We start from the raw sequence: 6,417 nt of genomic DNA, 5'->3' as shown, positions 1-6,417 counted from the left end.
TCATCTGCACATGTGGTATATATACCCAAAGTATGGAGTATACGCTTATGAGAACTTCAGTGACATCTTCAATATGGCTGATGATCCTAAAAGCCATTCTGCTTGATATTTGTATGTTTTATTAACAGCTGAAGTACAGAGGACTGACTTAACCTATGTGCCAAAAGCTAACTTTGCCTCAGATCGCAGAAAATGAAGTTCGGTTGGACGTTTCTTCTGCATGTCGTCTGCACCGAAACGGTGCAAGTCACAGCAGCCTGGAGAATTCCCCTGCGCAGGTCCCTCCAGCAATCCTTGCCTCTGTGAACTGCAGCAGCACGGAGAATGTCTGTCAATATACTCTTACTCACCCAAAAGCCTCCCTCTGCTGACAGCACAATGCTGACCACTTTGAATCTACCCCAGCTAAAAAAAATGCCTTTACACTGAAAAGCTTCTGTGAGTTGCTTGTGGCAGCTTTACAGCTCATTTATGCAAAGAAATCATGAGCCAGAGATGAATCAGGCTCAAATAAAACTATTTGCAAAAGGCCACACAGTAAGTAGCAGGGAGGACCTGAACATACTCCTATTGTGCTTGGTTTTGCCAGCAGAAAAGAAAAAAAAAACACACCAGTGCACAACATACACCATTTCTTCCTCTCTAAACCTCAATGAAGAGAGAAGTAGCAGTAGTTTTCTGTCATGTATTACAGCTGCCTAGCAAACTGACCTGCATGTCTGACTTGCAGAACTTCATGGAAAATTGTCAATTCCTGTTGCAGACAAAATTATACAGCATCTTCTTAAGAAAAGCTTATAGCTACACTATTCTCCCGTCTTGGGAGGAAACTTTAATGTAATGAAAACTTTGAAGTGAGCCTTGGGTTTGTTACAATGGCCTAACCTGATTAGAAATCATGCAAACTCTTGTTGCTCTTTAGCTGTATTCCCCCACAGGCTGTATTGTAGCTCTCTAACCAGTCCCACAGCATTGAATGATGTCATGGGATCTGCAGCTCAGCGAGATGAAAGGGATAAAGCGGAACCCGCTGGCACTGGGGAAAGCTTCCAACACACAATCCACAACACAGCTTGGGAACTCAAAAGCTACAGATCCAGCCACTCAACTCTAAGCATTTCAGAATCGTGTGCACATTCTCCAGGCACAAGAAAGGAAAGGGGGGTGGGGGGTGGGGGAAGCTAGTGATCGATTTTTAACAAAAGAACTAGAGTACTGAAAGGCAGAATTTCAGAGTGCAACTACCTGCTGGAAAAGGAGCTCTTTTTCCTCTCCAAAGCACTGCCTTTGATGTATGGCAACTGATCACTGATCAGATTACAGGCATTTGGTCTCAGTGCTCGTCTGCCTTTGATCTGCATGGTTAATTTTATTTTCCCGGATTTGGAGTTTCGTCTGGGCTTGTGCTGACATACTTTTTTTTTTTTTTTTTTTTTTTTTAAGGAGGTAAAAGCATTTAATACAGAAGCTCTGGCAGTGTGAAATTAGGCTGCAGAAAGCCTGGGCACTGGAAAACTTCAACAGATAACAGGTACTGTATTTTGTATTTTTTTGCAGTTTTTTGTTGCAAGATGTTAAGAAATTATAAAGCTCACATAAACAATAATACTACATATTGTGAGTGCAAAGTTTGAAAGATTATATATAATTTATGCAGCAATTCAGCCAGCAATACTGAGAATAGACTAGGATGTATAAACAATTGAAAATGAAGCAAAATAATAATAAAAAAATGACTATTTTGGGGGTATGTAAGATTTTGGTGTGTGCTGCTCAGTCCTACTGTCTATAGATTTGTAAAGTTATATTTGAATACAAGTATTACATGACTTAGGGGAGTGTTTATTTTCTAAGAAAAGACCAACCATATTTCCTACACTGTGTATACTTTAATTGCTCTCAGTGCGTTTATTAAACTGTGACTTCTTCCAGCAACACTTTTAATCCTAGCAGTTCCATACTTGAGACGAAAAAAGTCTCCTCTTCCACAAGTTATTAGAACTGAATTTATAAACATAACATCCTTATATACAAAAGGGAAATGGTTTTATCTCAAGATTGAAGAAATGATAGTTCAACTATACCATATGAAAAGAAATCTTGACCATAAAAGTAACATTTTAACCTGATGATAGAAGTTTTCTTTAAGACATTTTAATAAATATATTAAAGAAATATTAAGCTTATCTAGAGCAAACACCTGGTTTTGCTGAACTTCATGGAAGTTTTGCTCCTATTTCATTGAAGAAATTTCCATTCACAGTATTTTATATTCTGTTCCTCAAATTCATATTGATAAACATGTACTGTGTTTAAGAAAATTTAAGACATCTATTCCAGAAATTCATTATAAAGGAGCAATCATCAAGAGATTTAGGATTATTTACTACACATTTGCAGTTTTAAAGGTCCAGATTTTTGGGTGAGCTTGGGCTAAATCCGTAAGTGTTCTCTGCCTGCAGCTGTAGTCAGTCTGTTAAAATAAGACTCAATCTTCTTCTGTAGGTATTTAAATATAATTTATATTTTCAGAAGAACTTAGAACCCATAATTGGGGCCAGACTTACAAAGAAGTTCAACATTCCAGACACTGAGCTCTTTGAAAATCTAGTCTTAATGGTGGATAGTGAGTTCTTGTGAAATACTGACTTTAGATGTATATTCTTAAATCTAAATTTAAGTGTATATACATCTTAAGTACATCTGTTTATTAATAAATTGCAGCTAAAAGCCAATAGAAGTGATAGCTGTTAAGCACTGTTAGGAGTGTTACCAGTCCACAGGACCCTCAAGATGTTAGTATTTCAGTATGCACCATAGTAACATGCAAACTCCAATTTTAACAAATTAAGTTATCAACACTTCCCAATAAATGTAGTCAGCTTTCATTAGTCAGGCTGCAAAGTTTGTTTCATCTAATTAAAACTATATTTGTATATATAAATTTTAAATTTACTGACTATCAAGAGATAATATGCCAGGCACAGATTAACTAGGCCTGACTTGGTATCATTTAGTTTTCTATACTACCAATTAATTCGTATTCTGACTTAACAAGTCAATTACATTATAAGGAAAGTAATTAGCACTCCATGAATAATGTGCATATAGCTGACAAGGAAGAATATTGTTTAACACATAGCGAAAGCAAAATTTAGTATTTTTCCTTAAATGACGATGATGTACTGAAACATCTCTGTAACCCTGGAAAGATGGTTTTATTTATTAATTCTATACTTCACTGATGAGTTTCTCTACCTTTCCAGTCTTGTCTTGTTTGTTGCTACTTTTCTAACATGCACACTTACTTTATGAGGAAAATTGTTTCCAAACCATACCTGTTTGCTGTAAAGGAGAAAGAGAAGCAAATCTTAAAAAAAATGTAAGGATTCTTTTCCTCAGAAGTCAAAATAGCTATGTGAGTCTAATACAATTAAACTATCACTCTGAGAATCTGACCTATCACACAAATGGGTAAAGTGCATAGAAGTTACACTGGTTAATCAGATAGGTTACACTGATGAGTAGGACTCACATATAAAAATGTTTGCAATATTTAGACCCTAGAAATGCATTTCAGAAAGAAAAGATTTTTTATTTTGTAAAAAGTCCCTAGGATTTTAGATAATCTTCCCACATATGATGGGCGTTAACCCGTTTAAACTGAAAAATATCTTTGCTTGTCTATATGTAAAAGACTGAAATGAAAGCACAGTTGGACATACTGAAGTATGGTGGGGAGAGGATTTTCAGCATCTTTGTTATTTTAAATAGCAGTTCTCTGGCAGTTTAGTCTTTCATTGATATGACTTTTAAAGATTAAATAATAATAATAATTCTTGGCACTTGCGACTTTGCTTTTCCAAAGTGCTGTATAAACATTAATTAATCCTCAGGCTTAAGTCTTTAGAAACAAAAAGTTCACAATGCTTTTTTGAACAAATCTGACTAGGAAACTCACAAGTATATAATTTGCTTACTGAAATAGCTTGAGCAATTTCTGATTATAAATAAAGCCATTTCCAAACAGTGTGTCTTAGGTAACATCATAAACATATTTTAAGGTTTGTAATAGTTAAGACTATCAAGAGACATTGCACAGTTATACTGACACCAGTTTCCAACAGCTGTCATAACAAGAATAGATCTATCTCACAGTTGACTGGGGGAACCGTGTTAGCATTTGAGATATGGAGATAACAACTTCCTATTGCTGTACAATTTCTGCTTCCACATCAGCTGTGTCTCGCAACTTAGTCTTATCAAAGGGGTCAGCCAAAAGTACTTTCCAAATATTTCTTTTCTGCTTTCTCTGTTGTAGTGAGAATCTCTGTACTTGCATCTGTACTAGTTGCTCTAACAGTTCACTTCTTCCATTTCCTTAGAAGCATCATGATTTTAAAAAAATAAACTGCAATTTTCAACATCTTTCAATAATGAATGCAACTAAGTCATCCGTTTTACATTTAGAGGAAATCTATTACATGATATAATAGAGACTTGAATGTTTTAAATGTCACTGTTACAGACTACACATTGCTCTTATTTCATTAGTACAGTAACCCCCTGTCTGATGAGAAGATCTTAATGTTCCTTTATATGGTAATCCTCAGTGTTTAGTCAACACTTTAAGAACTCTGGTATATTTTACTATGCTTGCCTAACTATACTACTTTAAAACGAGTATCTGAAACACACGTGATGACTCAACTAAGAAAAACTCATGCAATACGTTTCACTGGTGTCTACAGAAAAGAGATAATATACAAAACAGTTGTCTGTAAATAGCGAGAGGATGTAGCATGCTCAGTGCTGTGCAGCAGCTGCCATTCACAACAGATGTGCTGCCATTGCGTCGTAGTATGGCATTCCTCACTGAAATTCAGCCTCTTGCGGCACTTCTTCTGGCAAGGGTCCCAAAGCAAAACTCTTCTTCGAAGGCTTTTTATAAGATAACTACATGAAACCCTGTAAAATCTGTGTTAGTAATTTTTCTTTAATTGAAAACAACTAATTTTGCAGCAAACATTTTTCTCTTTGCCAGCATCTTGCTGTTTTTCAGTAAGTGCTACTTGTTTTTAGAAAAGTCCACGTGACTGGCAAACTCCAAAATTCTATCTCTGTGAGAAGCTCCCAAAAGTTCTGTTTATTTGAAAATGCTTTACAGCCAAGTATATCCATTGGTTCATTCTCTGCAGAACCTAACTCCGTTCCCAGAGTATCCATACTGTCGTCTAGACTGCAGTGGTATCATTAACATTTTCATTTGAACTAATGACCTGAAATCCCTGCAGTAGCAGCTCTCCAAGGTCTCCAAGATTGGCTTCATCAATGTTGGAGCATCACTAACTTGAGGAAAGCTCCTAATTTACATAACTGTAAGCAGCAGTAAAGCACACTCTTTCTAGTGATGGAACAGTTTGTTCTCTGTGAAGGGCTGGATTTCCGCACTTGCATTTGGTATTGACGCTTTGCTTATAGCTGAGTAACTTGCTACCTGCAGAATGGAAAAACATTTCAGATTCTGAGCTAGCAAGGGAAAAAAGCTACTCAGGTAGTTTGGAAAGGAGAACGCAGAGGGCCTCCATCTCACCCTTTGTGTGGGATAGGCTGAAAGGACTTTGGTGAGTTGCAAGGCCTCTTTCTACATGCACCTGAACAGCAGCAAAAGTTTTGCTGGGCCTGTTTAACCACAGCCCAACAGTCCGGGGCTGGGCAGCTGTAAGCACCACGAAGCCAGGGCTCGCGAGGGAGATCAGCAGCACCAAGGCTGCGCCCCCAAAGCCCAGGCTGCCTCTGGAGACCGGGCGGTGGCTGCGGCCTGTGAGGAGCCACCCAGGCGCACACAGCAAGTCAGCGCCATCCTCCCGGCAGGATGAAAGGGACCCCAGTGCCCCGCCAGGGGCCCAGCCTGGCTCAGCACCGCCGGCACAAGCCGCCAGGGCGGGCAGCCCCCGCCGCAGACGAGGCGCCCCCTGAGGCGGCGGGGGTTGAGCGGCCCCTCCCGCCGCCTCGCCCGCGCGGCCCCTCCCTCCCGCGGCTGCCTCCGAGGGCGCGCGCCTCCCCGCCACGGGGCACGTGGGCCGGGGTGGCCGCTGATTGGCCGCCTCCGGTCACCTGAGCCCGGCGCCCTCCGGCGAAGGAGGGAGGGGAGCGGCGCGGCGTTGCCGGGGTGACGGGGCGGGCCGGAGCGAGAGGAGGTGAGGGCGGGAGCGGGGCGCGGGGCGAGCGCTCCTCGGCGGCGGCCGGCACCCCGCTGCAGCGGCCGGTGGGCCGCGGCGTGGCAGGTGGGTGCGTGGGCGACCCGGGCGGGCCCGATCCCCTCAGCCTCGGAGCGTGCCTGGCCCTCTCCCTCCCGCCGAGGCGCGCCCCCTCGCCTCCTTCCGCGGGCAGGAGGCAGGCGCTGAGGCGAGGGTG

At 41.3% G+C, this 6,417-nt stretch overlaps 1 protein-coding gene across 2 annotated transcripts in view; it reads left to right on the top strand.

The window, feature by feature from the left end:
• Positions 1-1,042: 1,042 nt before the first annotated feature.
• TNFRSF19 (TNF receptor superfamily member 19) overlaps positions 1,043-6,417 on the top strand; it is a 60,372-nt gene continuing 54,997 nt past the window's right edge. Inside the window, exons 1-2 of one of the 2 annotated variants that reach the window (XM_040584299.1) lie at positions 1,043-1,292; positions 1,444-1,531. The gene's annotated coding sequence lies outside the window, so the exon portion shown is untranslated. Of the gene's footprint in view, positions 1,293-1,443; positions 1,532-6,184; positions 6,288-6,417 lie in introns of those variants that run through there. The other variant, XM_040584300.1, reaches the window with a different exon arrangement.

The sequence above is a fragment of the Falco naumanni genome, chromosome 2 (genome assembly GCF_017639655.2).
Source record: "Falco naumanni isolate bFalNau1 chromosome 2, bFalNau1.pat, whole genome shotgun sequence".
Classification (NCBI taxonomy): Eukaryota; Metazoa; Chordata; class Aves; order Falconiformes; family Falconidae; genus Falco; species Falco naumanni.
This window is presented reverse-complemented; position numbering and strand designations above follow the sequence as displayed.